At 41.5% G+C, this 21620-nt stretch overlaps 1 protein-coding gene and 1 non-coding gene across 2 annotated transcripts in view; one reads left to right on the forward strand and one right to left on the reverse strand.

The window, feature by feature from the left end:
- Positions 1–21620, forward strand: part of ADAMTS3 (ADAM metallopeptidase with thrombospondin type 1 motif 3) — a 219164-nt gene that overhangs the window by 35845 nt on the left and 161699 nt on the right. The gene's annotated exons all lie outside the window — the stretch shown is intronic.
- LOC148094472 (U6 spliceosomal RNA) lies at positions 12304–12407 on the reverse strand. The gene has a single exon (XR_015716362.1). It is a non-coding gene; the product is annotated as a U6 spliceosomal RNA (small nuclear RNA).

Below are 21620 nucleotides of genomic sequence, written 5' to 3' on the forward strand. Positions count from 1 at the left end.
GGGCAATACTTCCTTTGGGCTTGCAGGATACTTGATCTTCCTTAGAGGGTGCCAGTATTTCATGCTTTCCTGCCTGGCTTCCTATAGTCCTTTATTGTGCATACCTGGCTCTGAGGATGGTATTAACTGGCTGCCAGGACAAGAAAGTGGACCAAGCATAGTGATATGGGTTCAGATAGAATTAAGTCTCTATGAGATACATTTCTGTTTGGTCAGCTGCATGCCATTGTCACCTTTGGCTTAAACTGTGGTACCACATTTAGATTTAGCATAACAGTGAGGGAAGACTCCCAGCTGTGTTGGTCCTAGACCCTAACCATTGATCTATGGTTTTTAGGGAGGGGCCTCATTTTATATACTGTGCTTGGAAAAATGTTAAAAGTATGTTAATCTATGAGAATGTTTTTATATTTGGGCACTATTTATAGAACTACCATTTTACTCTTTCCCATATTTAAAAATTAGGGGTTGGAATTGGATCAGTGATTCTTTTTGCTCTACTTGTTGGACCTTATATTATGACATATTTTGTAAACCAGACAAAATATTAAGTAATGAATCATTTTACGTAGCTCTTAGTAATTTTTAAAAAAACATAGAGCCCCGCCGGGCATGGCTTAGCAGTTGAGCATCAACCTAGGATCCAGGAGATTGCAGTTCGATTCACGGTTAGGGCACATGCTTGGGTTGCGGGTTCCATCGCCAGTTGGGGGCATACAGGGGGTAGCCAATCAATGATGACTCTCTCATCACTGATGTTTCTATCTTTCTCTCCCTCTCCCTTCCTCTCTCTGAAATCAATAAAGATATATTAAAAATAATAATAAAACAAAATAACAAAAAAAACATGAAATTGCTGGTCAGAGTTCCCAATGAGTACAAATTATTCTCCCTCTACACTAGTTCATTTCTCTTCCAATAAAAAGATTAAATTATTCATAGACCTGTACCATTTTGTTCAGCCTTATGATGCAGTAACAGTCATCCCAGATCTTCATTATTGCCTCCATGGGTTCCTATGGGCCCAGGGATCTAAAGTTAGGAAATCGTTAACTATAAGCTTCCTGAGATTCTAGGACTAATGTTCTTTCTATGACTCTATAACTAAGTTGGTATCTACTTTTCCTTATGGACAGTGCATTTCATCCCAAGGAAGAAATCAAAGCATCACACTGACTGTTATTTTATTAATCATGGTCTGAAGTAGAAATGGCATGTGTGTTACTTTTCCAAACTTTGAGATATGGTTACTTTCTAATAACGCTTTTTCTACATTTTAAAATTAATTTTTAATCCACTAACTATAAATGTCCTGTGTTCTTGAAGGCTCCAAAGAACCTAACTGCTATTAAAGTTTTGGGAAATGTTTCAGATTGACTCCTAACAAAATGTGGAAATAACTATGTAAAGAGAAATGTGTGTGTGTGTGTGTGTGTGTGTACACACATACGGAGGTGTGTAGGTGTACAGTCATGTACCGCATAATAAGGTTTTGGTCACTGAGGGACTCCATGGAGAATGGTGGTCCCAGAAGATGATAATGGAGCTATGAAATTCCTGTCACCTACTGATGCTGTAGTCGTGTATTTAAGTACAGTATGTAATACTTGATAATGATGATAATTATGTTACCAGTTTATGTATTTACTGCACTATATTTTTTATCATTTTTTTAGAGAGTAGTCTTCCTACTTATAAAATAAGTTTGCTATAAAACAGTACGACCTGTTAGGACAGCAGCAGCCTCCGCTCATGTTTACTGAGTCTCTTGATTGCCCCCTTTTCTCTTGTGCTTGATTTAATCTTGTGTTGTTTTGTACAGTAACATGCTCTACAGGTTTGTGTATATGTGTGTGTGTGTAGTATATGGTATCATATGGTATATATGCCGTATAGCCCAGATGTGTAGTAGGCTGTACCGTCAAGGTGTATATAAGTGCTCTTTTTGATGTTCACACAGTGAAGAATTGCTTAACTATCATTTCTCAGGAGGTATCCCTGTTGTTAAGCAGCATATGACGAGTGTGTGTGTGTGTGTGTGTGTGTATAAATATATATATACACACATACGTATATATGCACAAGTATATTTCTGTTTTTAGTTTTATAAAATACTAAGAGCAGAAGAAACTGTTCCTTGGATATGCTGTATGGAAAGGAGCAAATTACCTCACCCTAAGAATGTAGCACCAGCTGTCCTGATGAAGCCATCTACCTGACCAGCTCCTCACACGTTGCATTTGAGGAATATGCAGCTGAAGTTGAGAATCATTGTTCTCCCCAAGGGGCCTCTAACCTCAGTGGGCATCAAGATCTCCTGGAGGGCTTGTTAGGACATATATTGCTCTAGTTTCTGAGTAGGAAGGTCTTTGAGGGACCTGAAAGTTTACATTTCTAACAAGTTCTTCGTTAGTGCCAGACTCCATAACTCTGCTGTCTGCTGCTTGTTTGTGTGCAGTGATACTGGATACTGGTTTTTCCAGCTGACCGGCTTTCTCTGGTAAGGAATTTCAACTGTTTTTGGTGTGTAATAATGTCTTGGCCCTTGCCCACTGCCCAGTCATAATCCCAGCCAGTCTGACTCAGCACCTGTTAGTCCCAGACTGGATTAACTGTGTACAACTACAACTTCCTCTCTCGGTCCCTTTGCCTGGAGTCTGCATGTTCTTTGGAAGCTCCTGGTGAGTGCGATCTCTGCAGGCCAAGTTCTGGCAGGATACAGAAACTGGTGAACTTAGGCATGCCGCTTAATGGGTCTGATTCTCAGGTTCCTCTTTTCATTGATGTAAAGGTTTCCTGATGCTAGGTGGAACTTTAAAGTAGATAATCACGTTAAGTTACGTAGTATCCAGTAGTCCCTAAGAAGTGCTCTCAAGTTTCTGAAATCACTTTGTTTTCAAGAACTGGTGTGGGGCTGTGCCATGGACAACACAGAGGCCTTGAGGTCTTCAGTTGTCCTGGGGCCATCAAGCTCCTTGGGCTCCTATGAATCAACCCTGTGCTCTGCCCATGCACCAGCTCTGTGCTTTACCCACCCTCTTCTGTATCTATGCTCTCAACCTAGATGATCTCACTCAGTTTTATGGCTTCAACTACCATCTATACAGGGATGACACTCTGTGCCTGGCCTTGACGACTCCTCCCAGCTCCAGACTTCTATGTGCATCCTGCTGCGTACTCAGCTTTTCCACTTGGATGTCTAATAATCATCTCAATTTTAACTGGGCCAAAGATTAACCCTTCATGGCCACCCCTGTGTGATTTCCTCCAAGAAGTTTTGGCTCTGTTTCTCAGGTCAAAAGCCTAGGCTTATGCTAAATTTCTCTTTTTTTTCTCATCTCTCCCATAAAATCCATAAATAAGCCTTGAGGTTTTTCTATAAAATAAGTTCTGAATCTACTTATTAAATCTTCAAAGCTACAACTTTGGTCCAAACCCTCATTTCTTCCCTAGATACTTCAGTCACCTCATGTTTTTTGTTTTTGGGGGGGTCTGTTTCTGCCCCTCTTTATCCTCACATAGAAGCCGAAGTCATCTTTCTAAATTTGATGAACTTTTCTCTCTTTAAAAGCCTTCAGACACTTCCCATTAAAAATCTAACCAACCCTTATGCCAGTAGTTCCAATAATCATTGTGTATCATAATCACCTAAAGAGCTTTTAAAAAATATAGCTGCCTATATCCCAGCCCCAGAGATGCAGACGCACCTGGTCCAGAGTGAGGTTCAGCATCAGTAGATGACATGCTGCTCCAGGTGATTCTAATAATACAGCTAGAGTTGAGAATCACTGTGGCTCCAAGAGGCCGCTAACTTAGAGGGCATGAGATTCCCTGGTTTGTTAAAACAGATTTCTGGGTATCCCTTTGGGTTTCTGACTCAGTAGGTCTGTGGAGCGGCCTGAAAGTTCGCATTCCTACCAAGTTCCCAGGTGACACTACAGTTTGTGAACTACTGTTCTACAGGATCTGGTCTTAGCACACTTCTCTGAGAACATCCCCTTGTTCACTATATTTAGCCAGTTTGGTTTGCCTTTTGAAAATTCTGCTTTTTAAAACTTCTGAGAGTGTTCCTTTCTAGATCTTTAAATAGAGGTTCCTACTCATTATTTGAGTGTTGACTTAAATTCCATTTCCTCAATATGGATTTTCCTGGCCATTCTAACTAAAATAGAAACTCTAGTCGCTCTATACTATATCAGTGTTTTAAATCTTACTTGTAGCCATTATTGGCATCTCAAATTGATTGAATTTATTTTTTACATTTGTTGTTTGGGGGAGGCACAGCTGTCTCTACTAAGGGCAAGAACTCTTTCCCCTGGGTTTTAAACAATATTAGGCAGAAAGCATGTCCTCAGTGAATTAATATTGACAAACTGAATGGTGTGAATATTGAACTGGAGAATTGATTACCATTTTGAAGGTGAATTACAGACCTTTCTTTGATATTTTTGATTTCCCTTTGTATAACTTTCACAAATGGAGTGCTATGAACTTGAAAGTTTAAAGTTTTCTGAGATTTCATCTAAATCAACACCATCAACCTCATAGCATTTTAATGCTGTGGACTTTATAACTAAGTTTCTTCTCCTAGCACTTTCCCATCTCCTTTCACATATGAGTGATTAAAAGGACAACATCATCTTGCCCCAAACCACACTGAGTTCAGCACTATAGTAGAGTATAGTGTCTCTCTTAAGTTAATTTGCTCCTATTAGGCAACAAAAACAATCAGCATGGCTTCCCGTTGCTTAAAAAATTTTTTTAAGACATTATAAAATACTATACTGTGGACTAAGTCCTTGGAAGAAAATGAAATATGTTTATATATTGACTTTCTAGTCAAGGTTGTTACTATAGCAACCTGTAGTTCTTTCTGAGCACTGATCACATAAAGTTTTGTTTAAAGACTTTTCTCCTATGCTAAACTGGAAATTCCATGAGAATTGGAACTGTGTTTGTAATGCTTGCTCTTGTACCCACAAAACCAGGTACCATGTGTGATATACATACAGTAGGTTATATAGTAGGTGCACAATAAATACCTGAGGAGTTCCTGAAAGCATCTTCACATAAATTCCATTGATAATCTGCTGGCTGTCACCTTCCAGGTTTCATGAACCTTAATGGAATACATGCTTCTTCTGTGCAAAATGGCCCTCCTTCCTTCCCCTTTGGCACCCAGAACTCTGCCTTACAACCTTTTGTTTCTTTCTGTGCTTTCTCCTCGATGGAACATTAAAAAGTTTCTCAAGCCAAGCACAGAAAGCCACACCTCTTCAGTATCTTGGATTGTTTGACTTCTTTTAGACAAGTACTAGTCTTTCCAACATTGTGTCCCTCAGTAACTCCCAGGATTCTTTATATTCCTGTGAGTGAATTCTTCTTTTTGCTTCTTAGGAGGAAATAAATGGATTGATTGACATCTGGATAGAACCTGGCTGAGTCCCGCGTCCATTCAATAAGTATTTACTGAGAACATACTCTAATGCTGAGGATACAGTGTAAAAGCAGGCACAGTATTTGCCCCTGTGGAGTTCAGATAGAGTGGGAAATACAGATACTACTTTTTGTTTGTTGGTTTTATTTTATTATTTTATTTTTTCCTGCGTCGTTCATCCCCTCTATGCCCCCCCATCACACCGTTGTCCATGTCCGTGAGATCGCTCCCCTTTTTTCTTTTTTGCTCATGCCCCTCCCGCCCCCGCCGCGAGCTGTCTGCCTGCGCTCGCGAACCTGTCTGCTGTGAATCTGTCTCTATTTTGCTTGGTACTCGGGAGTTCGGTTTGTTCATTAAATTCCACATACTTTTAAAAAATCACCCAACTGTGTAAATAAAGATAAACTGGCATAACTGCTATAAAGGAAGGGGACATAGTTTTATGAAATAAGGAACAAAGTCATCTGACCTAGCCGAGGAGTCAGGGAGGTTCCCCGAGGAATGGTAGTTGAGGTGACTTTGTGAATCGGAGTTCCTTAGGTCAGGTTCTGGCTGAGCACATTTCATGAGTTAAGAGGACAAGGAGAACACAGGGTCAGATTACCAGGGTTGGCTGAGGCACAATTTGACTTCCAGGAGAAAATGAATCTGTCCCTGTGGTCCTCCTGAGCGAGATGTGTGAGGCACAGATGTGTCCTTTAAGAGAATCATCTTAATCCTGACAACAGTTCCCATTTATGGATTAGACACCCGGGGGAGTGAGTGTCTTGTCCTGTGTCTCACAGGAGACCTGATACCTGCGTTCAGATCTGTACTGTTATGTAATCCTGATTCCCAGAGGGTAGTCCTAATACTGCAGGCAGCTCGGGCAGCTTGAATTAAAAGACACATATGTGGATCTCTACTTAGAGATGCATTCCCTGTCTATGTACATATGTGTACAAAGGTGTATGTGTGTATGTTTATATAAAATAGTCCATGTGGGTATTTGGGGGGGGGTGTGTGTGTGTGTGTATATATATATATAAAACATATGTATATATAATTAATTAGTCTATTTTGAGGCTGAAAATTGAATCTAACTATTTGAAACCAAGCAATATAATTATGAAAAATTTGCTGGATGGGATAGACAGGTGAGCACCAGTAATTAGCAAATTGAACTGAGCTGTTTCTGTCAAATTTGGGTGACTAACTGCAGCAGGTGAGTGAATTTCACTCTAGGGCAAGTGAAAATCTTCTGCATCTGGCCTTGTCCTCTGCCCCTGAAGCAGCTCACCTCCACCCATGGTAGCTGCTTATAGCTTTAAACAGCATGCCCTGGACTCTCTGCCAACTTTTCTCAAGCCAGCCAGGGTTATTGTGGGGGCCAGGGTTGCATGGAAGATGCTGCGCTGCTGTCTGAGCAAGGCCAGGGAAGGGGTGAGCGAACTGGCCAGCTGCCTCGGCACCAGTGCAGGGAAGCCAGGGAGCCATGCAGCAATTTCCTGCTTGGGGTGAGGCCCTAGAAGGCTGGTGCTGGCAATCCCAGCCTCTTAAATTCTTCTGTGATACCTCACTGCCCCCTTCCCACAACAGCCCCGGGCTGCTCTCAGAGAAGAATTTGATTTCTGCTGTCCACAGGTACACGGGGATGATTTAAGGGGATCATAAAGCCCCATCTCACTCCAGCTGATAGTGATTTTGCCTGAAATTTCCACTTTTAGAAAATGCAAATATCATACTCTCAGTTATGAGTTCTTAGCTTAGGGCAAATTGCATTAGTTTAGCAAACTTGCTCCCTGAAGGACACTGAAGAGAGGGGAGAAAGAGAGGTGAGGTGGACTGTGAAAACAAAGCATAGGTCAGGAAAGGTCTGGAGAACCAGGCAATGCCTCGGAAAATAGACCATCGGGAAGGAGATGAACAAAAGAAAAAGACAGTGCTTCTGTTCTTCACAGTTTTACTTAAGTCTGATCTTGACTTTGCCCATTTCTCTTTATTTGGAGAGTGAGGCCGAAAGAAAATGAGGGGATTTATTCCTGCAAGTTCCTTTAAGTGTCATTTCTGTCAAGGTGATGAACTGTCCCACACTAAGGAGGGATGGTAAGAGCTCCTTGTCTGAGCTATCCTAATTGCCTCGGTGAGAGTTGTTTTTTTAACTTCAGATGCCCCTCCTATAATTGGTGGAATTTCAGGGAGAAATTTGAGGACAGTTTTTTCTGAGTTATATCAGGGTAGTGAAGCACTTCTTAGTGGACGGTATATCTGGTCACTGCTTGCTCTGGGTCCTTCACTGAGCCAGCCGTGTGCATATCTAGGGCTTGTCTCGCATGGAGTATTTCTCCTCCATGAAGTGAAAGCTCTCTAAGGAGAGGCATTTACTCTGTCTGCTTTGACTCTCAATAATGTGGAGCAGATGCCCTTCCCAGTGTGGACCACCCTGGAGCTGTGAACACACCTAGCAGGGAAATGTGTGTCTTCCCTGGGTTTTAGTCATAGAGCTACGGGGTCCTTGGCTGTTGTAGAATCGGTCCTGTTGTTTTACAGATGAGGAAGGTGATGCCCAGAGAAGCTGAGGGATGAAGCCCATGTCACACATTTCTAATCATCAGAGAAAGAACTGGAGCCCAGGGTTCACAATCCTGTGCCCCGTGTTTTTCCTGTGTACCTCCTGGTTCTGGGTCCAGAGTACTTCTGAGAGGTCTTAGGGCAGCTTTCTATTCTGTGCAAGGCAGGTTTTTCCTTCCCCTTAGCTTGCTCAGATGCGTGGTTTGGCACTATAAAAGTTATCATCTGTCTCAGTATTTTATTTGAGCTGGCTGCCCTCTGCCTACTTCTTATGAAGTATGAGTTCTCATAAGCCATTTATGTCCTTCAGAAAATATATGTCAGACTAACAACACACATTTTATTTAATAGCAACAAGAGATCATACTGGTTAAGAACCCAGACTCTGGAGTTAGCAATATGAATCCTAGTTTCATCATATACTCGGCATAGAACCATTCTGAGTCTCATGTTCTCATTACGAAAATCGTGGTAATAATAAATAACAATTTAATAATAAACCTATTTCAGTGGTTATTGTGAGCAATAAATAATCCATGTAAGCACTTAGTACAGGTCCTTGGGACATCATAAATATTCAATAACGATAATAATTATTCTTTTTAGATATGCTCTGTTTTAGTTTATTAGGCATGCAGCATTGCCATTGCCTCGACTTGGAAAGTCATAGAACGCTGTCAACATGCACTTACTTAGACAGAGCCCAGGGCTGTTTCCACAAACAGAGCAGCAGGTCTCTGACAGTCCTGAGGATCGGGGGTGGAGGTGCCTGCATACCTGCCTACCTTCATCCTTCCTCTTTTCCTTTCTTCCCATCCTTCCTCCTCTCTCTCTTTACATTCTTTTGAAGTCTCACTGTTTTACTCACCTTTGAAAGGAGTTGAGGAGATCTCATGTTAGGACATTGACAGCTCAGCCATTTAAGGAAAGATCAGGACAAAGACCATGTGAAGGAAGCGAAAAGGAATCTCTTCAAGCACGTGAACTGAGCAAGATTACACACGGGAAGTCAAGACGCTCTGAAGATCCGGGCAGTTAAAGCTGAAAGGAAATGCATTAGGTTATACGCTGTAGTCCTGACAGTGGGAAACAAGATATGGCAAGTCTTCAAGGGCAATTTGTTTTTTTCTCAGTAGGGCTAAACTCAAATGATAACAATTGTAGACCCTACTTACATAAATCAAATCTTGATCAATAAGCTGTACTTGATAGATAACTCAGACTTTGCATTTACAAGTCATGTTTTCATGTCATTTTTGTCTCAATACAATCTAATTGTAATCTGGTTGTATGTTAAAAGATATTTTTCGGGTTAGGCATGGAAATAATTCAGTGTTGAAATGAGTCACTTTTGAGTGGCTCACATACTGATATTTGCATGAATTTTTTAAACAGGCAGTAGGGATGAGCCATGAAATTATACTAAAACTGCTTTAAAGTTTCAGGATAGAGTCTTCATATCTAAGCCTAATTAAAATTTAATATAATATGTAGAATTTCTTCAGATATTACATTACACAAGTTAGAGAATAATTTTTCTCTTACATTAATTTGAGAGACACTTGCATGGAACTTTACTGTTTGGTTTGTTTTCACTGTACTAGAAAATAAAATGCTTGTACATAGGACAGTATTGTTCTCAGCTGTGAGGTTTTTTTTAATGTTAATACTGTAAATAGGTAAGAACTCTAGAAACTGTGCCTTTCAGGGGTAGAGAAAAGGAATTATTCCTCTGAGCCTGTGTTACTTTCATGAAGTTGTAAAGAAATTGCCTCAAAATAGGTTGCAAATAGAAAGTTTTTTCTTCTTTTAATGCATGCTTCACATGTAGATTGAATGTACACTTTGCCGACATTTTCTTTTTTTATTCAACTTCTACAGGAGTCAAATTTTTAGTCTTTGTTATGTGAAAGATTATTGGGTAATGCCCAAAACACCTATGAGATTAAAAAATTATTAAATTCAATATCATTATCCTTTCTCATTCATAGAACAGCCCTGTCTAAAAATAAAGTAAGAATACATTATTTTCTATCTGGTGGGGTTATGGTTGAAGTTTTTATATTTTTAAGACTTAAAACAGTTCTGTTAAACAATTGGTAGTATTAGGAAACTAACTCACTTTGGTATTTGCTCAGCCTTATATAGTTTTTGTTTTTTATTTTTAACTTAGAAGTGAATGTTAAACTGTTATAATGGTTTTAACCTTTTAAAAATGTTTTAACATGGTCAAAAGTGAAGACTGTTCTTTCTTTGTTGGTTCTATCCCAGTTTTCAAGAAAGCTGTTACACAATGTGTCCTGATGGCATAGAGCAGAACCTGTGGTGGGGGCACTCAAACATTCAACTTGATAAGTACAGTCATTCTGTATTTATTCTATAGTTAGTAATGGGAATTGTCTAATTTTGGAGGATCACTGCTTTCTCACATGGTACCTGCTGTGAAACAGACTGCGTAGGTGACTTGGGTTCCCTTTCAGTTTCTGGCCTCTGAGTCTGAGCTCACCTTAAGTGTCCTGGGAAAGCATCTTCGACATGGCAGAGTTCTAGCATCTCATGAGGGTTATAAACAGGACAATGTAGGAGGTGCTGCTTGATCTGTTCTGAGAGAGAGGACATTTCATGGATGTAAAATGTAAGTTGAATGGAGGGAAACTAACGGGGTTAAGTTTTATTTAGTGACTTTGCAAACGGGACCAGGTGGTAAAAAGATCAGAATCTGTAGTGACTGTTGAGGATGGAGTTTGGCCCGCCACACCTACTTAGAAGGTCAGTGGTGGGAGGAGAGGTTTTCAGCCTTTTTTTCCAATTATGGATTAGTGTGTAGGAGAAAGGATGTACCATTTCCTCTTTGATTGTGAAATGTCCTCCCCATGGGGTCTTTCGTTGTATTGGTTCCAGCAGTTTAACCTGCCATCTCACTTAAGCTTCCTTTCTGTAGTCCCCCATGCTTTTACTTGAAATTCTTGACTGTTCCTTCCCTGTTTGGTGAAAGGGACATTTAGAGCTCTGTGTATTGGTGGGAAGCTTTAGGGCCATTTCAAGTAGAAATCTAGATAGTCTAACCTATTTTAGAGATCTTGGTAGAGCAACGGTGTAGTTAATGACCTGGAAACTTGTTGAGATCATTTTGTTTACTTACTGAAAAGCATTCATTTTTATGTGGTTATTATAGCATGATTTTTCTGGTAACTCCTCTTTATTATAGTAATAGAGGTAGATAATTAAAAACTATGAATAGCCTTAGCTGGTTCGCTCAGTGGTTAGAGCATTGGCTCGCGGACTGAAGGGTCCCAGGTTTGATTCTGGTCAAGGGCATGTACCTCAGTTGCAGGCTCAATACCCAGCCCTGGTTGGGGTGCGTGCGGGAGGCAACCAGTTGATGTGTTTCTCTCATTGATGTTTCTCTCTCTCCCTCTCTCTCCCTTCCACTCTCTCTGAAAAACAATGGAAAAATATCCTTGGGTGAGGATTTAAAAAAAAAAGAAAAGAAAAAGAAAAGTTATGAATAACTTCAGTTTATACAGAAGAGATTATTGACAAAGAGAACTTAACATAAACTGTAGGCAATGTGAAGTATTTGGGATACTTTTATGTATAATTTAAGAAATGGTTACTCTTGAGGATGTTTCTTTGTAGAATTTGTTTTGGAACAGTTGTAAGTACATCTAGTTTTCACGAGAGTGATATAAACTAACATTTGTTAAATACTGATTACGTGCCAGATACTCTGCTAAGTGCTTTCTGTGCACTGTGCACTTTAGTGCTCATAACAGCCCTGTGAACTGGGTGCTCAGCTCCTTTTGAAAATGGCTTCAGAAGACACCTGTTTGAAGGGAGTGTGAGTATTGGAAAAATGGAGAAGAGAGATTGATCACTGTAAAACCTCACCTTAAATAGTTAGGGCCTGTATTATCAAACATAAAGACGATAAATATTTGGATTAATTTTGAAATGTTAGTCATTAATTTTGCTATCTGTCTATTTTAATTGTTTTTACCATTGTGTGTGAGGAACTGTTAAATGTTTTGGTGAGGATATAGATTCTTTTAAAGTGAGTGCTTGAGAGTTTATAGTAGAGCAAGGAACAGTGACTGTGGTTTGAATCTGGGCAGAAGTGTAGACGATTGTGGGGCACGGCAGGACTGACTGGGTTAGCTCAGGAGAAGCCAATTGCATGAAAATCTGATGGGCTTCCTGAGAGAGAGCTTGCCCCAGGGAAGAAGAATTCAGCTATGCTGAGCCCAACTTGGTCTTGGGCATTGAGGGACAGAGCAGCTCTGACCATGGGATAGTGCTTCTTCGTATTTTTCTTCTTTAATACGGAACACTTCACAAATTTGTGTCTTCCTTGCACGGGGGCCATGCTAATCACTGTATCGTTCTCAATTTTTAGCGTATGTGCTGCCAAAGTGAGCACTCTTTGTATTTTTTTTTAATCCTCTCCTGAGGATATGTTTTTATTAATTTTTATAGAGAGAGGAAGGGAGAGAGAGAGGAGGGTGGGAGTGAGACAGAGAGGGAGAGAGAGAAACGTCGGTTGGTTGCCTCCCGCACATGCCCCTGCCGGGGATCAAACCCTCAGCCTTCTGTTGTGCAGGCTGACGCTCCAGTCAGCTGAGCCACTCAGGCAGAGCTCTTTGTATCTTCCTGTTGCTTTAGCTCTCAGTAGACTTATGTCTGAGCCTCATGGGAGCATAGGAGGGCATCTAAATAAAAACTATAGTGGGAGAAACTTTGTTGACAAGTATATGGGAAACGTGCCTTGGAGTTTCCTAGAAACTTACGTGGACCTAGGAATCCCATATCAGCAGGTCCAAGAGTTTAAGTTAGACCCATCTGTGCCCGTAGGCGGGTAAGGTCTGGCAATATAGGGGTTATAGAAATAACTGTTATACCAGTGAAAATGAGAGGAAGATATTGGGGGGGAGAGAGAAAGGAGAGAATGATCGGAGGGCGGGAAGAGTGGGGGAGGAATGGGTGAGAATTCAGTAGACAGAATAGGAATGATTATTCCAGTCCTAGGGCCCAAGGAAGACCTCAGACAGGAGAGTCTTAAAGAATATTTAATATTTAAGCATAAAGAGATCAGAAGGAGAGAGAATGCCAGTCTGTATGGGGGAAAGACAGAAGGAAAGCCAGGGACATGTTGAGTATGGGGAAGGAAGGAGGATAGCGAACGTGTCGCTGGCCTCATCGTGGGACACATAGCGTTTCTGCGCGTGCGTGTAGCCGGGCGTGTCCTGGCTGGCCTGGTGCTCGTGCCGGGTCACTGGCTAGCCACACGGTGGGGAGCAAACGGAAGCGGAGCGGAAGTGGTGGAGCCTCTCGGCGGCGGCTGCAGTAGCTGCAGTGCAACAAGCAATGCAGCAATAGGAGCCACGAGGGACGAGAGAAGTGGCTGTGGACAGAGTGAAACGGGAGAGATTGCATGTAACTGGTGTGGAAGGAGAGGGAAGAAGGGAGTACGTGTAGGGGGATCAAAGATGAGCTGAATTGACTAGGAAACTTGGAAAACAGGAGAACAGAAGAAGAGCGTTTGATAAGTTCTCCCTGAAAGTGATCTGCCAACAGGATGTGCCGATAGAGATGTTTAACAGACAGCCAAGGGCCCAAGGAACTCTGGAGAGACGCATGGGCAGGGAGAGGAATTTGGAAGGTGTGAGCGTAAAGGAGGTCACTGAAGCTGGGACCGGATAGAGCTGAGGATGTCTGGACAGGAGAGCCGAAGTATAGAGCCTTGGAGCATATGTTTTTTAAAATTCTATTTATTTATTTATTTATGCAATTTTAGGTTCACGGCAAATTTGCCCCCCACATACGCAGGGAGCAAGAATAGGAGCCAGAGGAAGAGGCGAAAGAAGGAGCTGACCAAAAGAAAGTAAACACAAGAATAGAAAGTTTATAGAAACCAAAGGATGTAAAGTTAAGGGTCAAGTTTAAATTGATCAAGTAATTAAATTACATAATTTTTTTGTTTGAAGTGGGCTTGTTAACTAAAATTATGCGAAAATAGTATTCCTAAGAAGAAATTCTTATAGAATCTACTAAGTGTAGAACCTCCTCAGGTATGGGCATCATGAAATTATATTTGTTCATGGTCGAATCCGCTAGATGGTATACATCAGAGTTTCTCCCTTAAAGTGTAAAATATTTCTCCTAATTCTTCTGTTTCTCAGATCAGAAAATCATTTAAATCCTTTTTGACTCATACTCTGTGTTATACAGTGGCCTTGAAATATATCATAGAAAAGGAAACTAAAAATACCTTAGTTTTCCTGTCCAAGAGTTATTTGTTTGACTTTTTAACTACTAATTTGTTTAAACCCTCCCATTCAGTCTGCTTATAAGCTTCTTCAGAACCATTACTATAAATGGGTCATTGCTGAGGTACAGATTAAAAGTTAACACCCCACATTCATGGGAGGATGAGTAGAGAGGATATTTGGAGGGTGAGTGGTAGTATGTCTGTATGGGGGGGCTGCTACATTTCACTTTATAGACTTGACGTATGCATATTTTATAATGTGCATGTGTTTGTTTATTGCAGTTCATACATACACTTTCTGAATGGGGATTATTATTACGCATGGTGAATGATACTGGACATTTCCATGATACTGTGTTTGTTATTTGTGTACACTCTAAGCCAAATATTACATGCTCGATGTGAATAGGGGCATATGTGACTTAAAAAGATCAGCATAAATGCAAGAGCATTTATTTATTACCCATGTTGATGGGGGCGATAAAGTATTTAACATGCAAGTCAAAAGAGAAAGGGGTGTTTCTTAACTCTGTATTGGACATTAACCCTGAGATATCAAGTCCTTAGGTAGAAAACAGGCTAAGTGCTTATGGTGAGTTCCATGTTGGGCTAGTAGGATGAATGCAGAAGTAGCTCTTGACTTTCCATCAATCTGAAAGGATTTCATGGATGAAGTGGTGGGATTTTTGTAGTGGTTTAAATGCTCATTGAGAAACAGTGCCCTATAAATAGTGGACCAAAACAAGGTGTGTTCTCAGCATATCCCATCCTTACCAGTTGGGTGTTTTAGTGGTTAAGAGAAACAGTACTGGCTGACATGAGGAAAAATGGAATATGCTTGAAGGATTTTAGGTGACTCACAGAAATCGAAGGAAAAGCTAAATAGCCAAGCTTCAAGAGAGCAGGAAACAGGACAGCAAGAACTCTGTCAAAATCCATTTTCTGGAAGATTGAAATGGCCAGGTTCTAACTCTCAGCATCATGAATGGTCTTTATCTAGATTCAAATTTCCAAGAGTGAGGTTCTAAGAAGGATGTTGGATTGGGTCACCCTTTGAACGATGGCATGGTAATTGAACCACATGGACTGCGGAGGGATTGCTTTCCCAAAGAAGAATGAGGTGTGGGTAATACAAGAAGAGAGAAGAGGTGCTGGACACGCAAACACAAGAGGCCTGCCATAGACACTCATGGTGCCTTGTACTTCTTTAAAAAAAAGTAAAAATAAATGGGCTTGAGTGGTCTCTGAAACCAAATCTAGATTTGTATACACTTACATATGCAGATAGGCATTCCCACACATACGTATTTGATACATCGCTTTTGGGTGATCTCTGCCACTTTTTCCCTTCACTCACTACTCTTGTGGTTGATATACTGACACACTACAGGCTGCCTTTCTTCCCTCAAAGAGAAAATTTGAAGAAATACAAGAGGTCCCCAAAGACACATTATTATAGAGTGTAATATATTACAAGTGCTGAGGTCAGCTTAACGTGGAAAGCCATTTTTTGGTTGATAATGAAGGCAGTTTATTTTTTTAAGACAAAGAAGTGTGTTTTCACATCATTCTGACTGAGTAGAATTTACATTGACTTACATGAATATTCTTATCTGCCAGTAGGAGGAGATTCTCCTGCTGAAATAAGCTTTTCCTTCTGGTGTACTGTTTGGCTTCAGGTTCAGAACTTCATTTACTGCAATTAAAAACACATACAGTGCTGTCAGCAAAATCTAGAGCTTGCCACTTACATCTGTGAATAGTTGTTTTAGATAGATTCTTGTTTTACTGTATAGTGGGGAAAAATTTCTCACTGTAGTTCATACACTATAGACAAAAGAATAAAAAAATACCTTCCGAAGTCATTTATATAGACCTTTTAGGTTACAGACCTGTGGTTCTCAGACTTCATTTGGCAGGAGTCTCACCTGGGGTGATTGCTAAAAATACAGACGTCTGGGTTGACTTCCAGAGGTTTGGATTTGGTTGGTCTGGTGGGGACTCAGGATTTTAGTTTTATCAGCTATCCCAGATGATTATATACAAGTGCTTTGTGGATCACACTCTGGAAAACCCTGCTTTAGAGGATGTTATATTGACTTCTGAATAGTGTCAAAGAAGTAAATATTACCTATAGTTAGTTCAGAGGTTTGTAACTGGACTATTTTAACATTGATCAGATCATTTACTGAACCACCCTTCTAAAGTGGTTAAGAATTTTATTACTGAAAATATTAGAAAGTCAATGAGAAAGGGAAGTTTTTGAGTGAATTCTACATTGTCAACTAACTTTTTAGTTCTAGATGTATCTCATAAATTAATAACACACCCCCCCCCCCCTTTTTGTATATGAGCGTATTCCAGGGTGAGTTTAGAATGTTCCTTTTTCCTTGTTTGTGTTTGGAACAAGTCAGTGTTCTCTGATGAGTATAGTATAATAGGTGCACCGAGACTGTCGTTTCATCCTGCATTCCCTTGAAAGTTGCATTCTCATGCACATGCTTCCCCCCACCCCCAGAAAACAAAGTTGTTGTTTAGCTTTTCTAGTAAACACCCTTTTATTGCATCTATTTTTCTCAAAATAAGAAGGTTTGATTTATGATATTATGTTTTAAAAAAATTAACCAAGAGCAGCCCAGCTTGTGTGGCTCCATGGATTGAGCGGCGTCCCATGCACCAAAAGGTCACCAGCTCCATTCCCAGTCGGGGCACATGCCTGCGTTGCGGGTGCGATTCCCCGGTAGGGGGCATGTAGGAGGCAGCTGATTGATACTTCTCTTCTCCCTTCCTCTCTTTTTTTTTTTTTAATTTATCTTTCTTGCTGAAAGTATTACAGGTGTCCCATTTTTACCCCCCAATTTACCCCCTCCACTTCGTTCCCACCTCCTCAGGCCTTCACCCCGTTATTGACTGTGTCCATGGGTTATGCATATATGCATATAACTTCTTTGGTTAATCTCTTCCCACCCTCCACCCCCTTCCCTCTTTCCTCTGAAATACAATTGTCTCTTGCCTGCGTCAGTGTCTCTGGATCTATTTAGTTCGTCAGATTCTTTTGTTCATTAGCTTCTTCTTAAAGAAGACTCTTCAACGTTTCCTGTAGTGCTGGTCTGGTGGTGATGAGCTCCTTTAGCTTTTTCTTATCTGTGAAGCTCTTTATCTGACCTTCAATTCTAAATGATAGCTTTGCTGGGTAGAGCAATCTTGGTTGTAGTTCCATGTTTTTCATCAGTTTGAATATTTCTTGCCACTCCCTTCTGGCCTGCAAGGTTTCTGTTGAGAAATCAGCTGACAGTTGTATGGGTGCTCCCTTGCAGGTAACTAAGTGCTTTTCCCTTGCTGCTTTTAAGATTCTCTCTTTGTCTTTAACCTTTGGCATTTTAATTATGCTGTCTTAATTGGTGTGGGCCTCTTTGGGTTCCTCTTGTTTGGGACCCTCTGTGCTTCCTGGACTTGTAAGTCTATTTCTTTCCCCAGGTAGGGGAAGTTTTCTGTAATTATTTTTTCAAATAGGTTTTCAATTTCTTCCTGTCTTTCTTTCCCTTCTGGCACCCCAATAATACGAATGTTGGGCCTCTTGAAGTTGTCCCAGAGGCTCCTTATGCTATCTTCATATTTTTGCATTCTTTTTTTCTTTTTGCTCTTCTGGTTGGGTGTTTTTTGTTTCCTCGTGTTCCAAATTGCTGATTTGATTCTCAGCGTCCTCTATTCTATTGTTGATTCCATGTAAATTATTCTTCATTTCAGTTCCTGTAGCTTTCATTTTAAATTGGTACTTTATTATGTTATCGATTTTCTCAGTTATTTCCCTAATAGTCTGCTTAAACATCCTTATCAACAAAATTCTGAACTCTGTATCTGTAAGCTTGCTTGGATCTATTTTATTTAGTTCCTCTTCTAGAGATTTCTTCTGTTCTTTCCTTTGTGACATGTTTGTTTGCCTCCACATTTTGGCTGCTTCCAGGTGTTTATTTCTATGTATTAGGTAGAGCTGCTATGTCTCCTGGAATTTGTAGAGTGGCTTTGTGTGGTAGGTGTCCTGTAGGGCCCAGTGGCTCAGCCTCCCCAGTCCCCTGAGCTGGGCCTTCTAGGTGCTCCCCTGTGTGGGCTGTGCACTGTCCTGCTGTAGTTGAGCCTTGGTTGCTGTTGGCGTCCCTGGGAGGAACTGACCCCCAGGCCAATCAGCTGTGAGCACCAGCTGCAACTACAGCCAAAGAACTGCTGTGCTGGAGACACCCGTGTGGAGCAGGATTTACTTCAGTGGGGCTTTGGTGTTCACCAAGTGTGCCCCTTAGTGTGTCACTCGTGGACGTGGCAGGGCTGTAATCCAGCGTGGTCGAGTCTGACCACCAGGTGCACTGTCTCTGGGGCCTCCCGGGAGGTGCAAAGTCAGCCTGTGCCAGTGCCTTGCCCAGGGCCACCCAGCATGAGCTACTCAGCAAACCGTAGTTGGCTGCCTCTTGTGCTGGGCTTGGAGGTGCCCAGGAGAGGCCCAGCTATGAGCCAATGCAGCTGCCGCTAGTGCCAGGCCTGGGGCCGCTTATCAAGCCGTATGGGGCCCGCTGCTGCTTGTTTGAGAGATTTGAGGGAAGTCCTAAGCATGAGGCTGGAGAGGCCCCTTGCACAGAAAAGCCCCTGGAAATGGCCTGGATGAGCTGCAGGTGGGGAGGGGCGGGGCCTCTGGGAATCACGGGGCGGGGCCAAAGGTGGGAGTCAGGTGCTGGCGACTCAAACATGGCGCCTGCCTGCCGGCTGTGTGCGGGGAGGACTCGCCACAGGAGCCATGGCCTCTGCCAGCCCTTCTGCCCGGGAGGAAGCCGCCCCTCCGCCTCTCGCCCAGATGTCAGGCAGGTTAGTTCCTCCCCGAGTGTCCCGGGTCCTTTCAGGCTGCTGCCTGGCGCTGGGCTCAGAGGGAGCGTCCGAGTGAGTCCGTGCCGGGCCCTTTAGAGGAGCTGCTGGGGCTCCCGCAGCCTCCGCGACCCTCAGGGACAGTCCCCGCTGGTTTTACAGCCCGGAGTTGTGGGGACGTCTCTTCCCTGCCCTGGAGCCTGGGCTGGGGGCCTGCTGTGGGGCTGGGACCCCTCCCTCCTCCGGGAAACCCCCACCACCGAGATTCCCTCCTGGGTTTAACCTGCTGCACCAGGTGTGGGCCCGAGTCTGAGTCTCCGGGATCCAGCCCCGCCCCGCCCACGTCTCCGCCCCTCCTGGTATGGAAGCTTCTTCAGCTCCCTGGTTGTAGACCTTTTGTTCAGCCAGATCTCAGGAGGCTCTGAGTGGTGGTGGTTCTGTATTTTAGTTGTAATTTGGATGTGGTTGTGGGAGGCGGTGGGTGCAGCTGCTACCTATGGCCCCATCTTGTTTCTCCCTCCCTTCCTCTCTTTCTAAAGTCAATAAAAACATATTTTAAAAAAATTAACCAAGAGTGGATCTAACACTATCAGTGATACTGTGGGAAAGATTTTATTTTATTTTATTTTATTTTATTATTTTATTTTATTTTTTAAAATATAACTTTATTGATTTCAGAGAGAGGAAGGGAGAGGGAGAGAGAGAGATAGAAACGTCAATGATGAGAGAGTCATTGATCAAGCCCGCAACCCGGGCCTGTGCCCTGACTGGGAATCGAACCCCGATCGCCTGGATCCTAGGTTGACACTCAACAACTGAGCCACACCTGGCCGGGTGGGAAAGATTTTAATTGTCAAAGGCACTGTGGATCACATAGAAAGTTATAGGGCAGTTGGACAGGATGAAGCACAGCAATCAGAAACTGTTTACTTTTGAGTGAAATTATTAATATTGTCAGCCTCGGAGTATACTGATCAGCTTTTTAACACAAAGGACATATTTTACTACATGTAATATGAAAAAAAATTGGTTATATACTACTCCTTTTAGTTTTGCTTTAACAATAATCTGCACAAGCATCCACATGTACGAATACAGACTGCACAACTGAGGGCCACACAGCTGACAGCTACATTTGACAAATTACCATGGCTTTTGAAAGTCTCATGCTGGAAAAGCAAATCTAGTAGTTTTTAAAAAAAAAATCATTTAACTAGCTGGAAAAGGGTCCGTTAAGCACAAATAGTGGCTTGTCTTTAGTGATGTGAATTCAACAATGAGAGTTTAATTTTTTTCTTGTTCAAATTATTTAGACAGACTTCTGGGTAATGTTAAGATTAGCTGGTCAATTCTAATATAAACAGACAGTATTTTTCTGATAATGATTATTAACCTATAACAAGAAAAGTTGAAATTTTGTTGGAGAAGAGTGTTATATTTTCAATATAGTTGCAGGCCCCTTGAATATAAATTCTATGATGGAATATATTTAAGAGTGTAAAAATTCACTCTTCTTAAAAAAGCTCAGCTGATATTTTATTATATTCTTCTGGGTTAATAATTTTGTGAGCTATCTCCTGATAAAATATTTTAGTATTTAATATAAAATTAAGTATGGTAAGTGAAAGATTCTCATTGATATATCTTCAGTTATATCATTTCCACAAAAATGTGAGCGATAGACAGGAATGTGATTTCCAAAAGAGTGTGGTTATAGACACGTGCTATAGAACAGAAGTGTGATCTATTAAGCTAGAAAATAAAGCTCGAAGGCTGGTGCATGCTGAGGCCTTGCTTATTCTACATATTAGTCATGAGACAAAACATGTTCTTGATTTTGTGGTAGAGGCTTCCATGGCCTTAAGTGATAGGATAAAATACATGTCCATTTGTCCTTATGATAAAACGTTTCCAACAGCTTTGCCTTCTTCCATGTAAAACCCATGAATTATATAGGGAAGAACACTTCAATTATTTGGTTCCCTCATTTAACATTTAATAACTTCCCTTTAGATAAACCGAGTATGCTTGGACTGACACCAGGAGGAAATACTGGGTGTCAGAAATTGTTACTGAGCAAAGTATCTGGTGAGGGTGGGAGGGGAGAATTCCCTTTAGGTTGTGAGCTCTCAAAATATGGAGTCAAAATGGAGGATTTTTACTGACGTGTGGCTGTTTATTTATTTTTTTGCCATATTATTTATTTATTTTTATTCAAAATATTACAGATGACCCCTTTTCCCCCCGTTGAACCTCTCCACCCCACACCCACTCCCCGCCCCAGGCCTGTTGTCTGTATCCATGGGTTATGCATAGGTGCATATAGGTTCTTTGGTTAATCTCCCCGTTTATTGTTAATAATGGGATATGTCTCAGATATATTTGAGTTGAAGTGTGTAGATTCATAACTGTCACCTTCAGAAACCAAGTGTGGAAAAGGAAAGAAGCCCACTTAAATGGGGAGGCCTTCGGGCTGCCGTTCTCGCATATCTCGGTTTTAAAGACGCTTTCTCACTG

This window comes from Miniopterus natalensis, chromosome 1, assembly GCF_054644295.1.
Source record: "Miniopterus natalensis isolate mMinNat1 chromosome 1, mMinNat1.hap1, whole genome shotgun sequence".
NCBI classification, from domain to species: Eukaryota; Metazoa; Chordata; class Mammalia; order Chiroptera; family Miniopteridae; genus Miniopterus; species Miniopterus natalensis.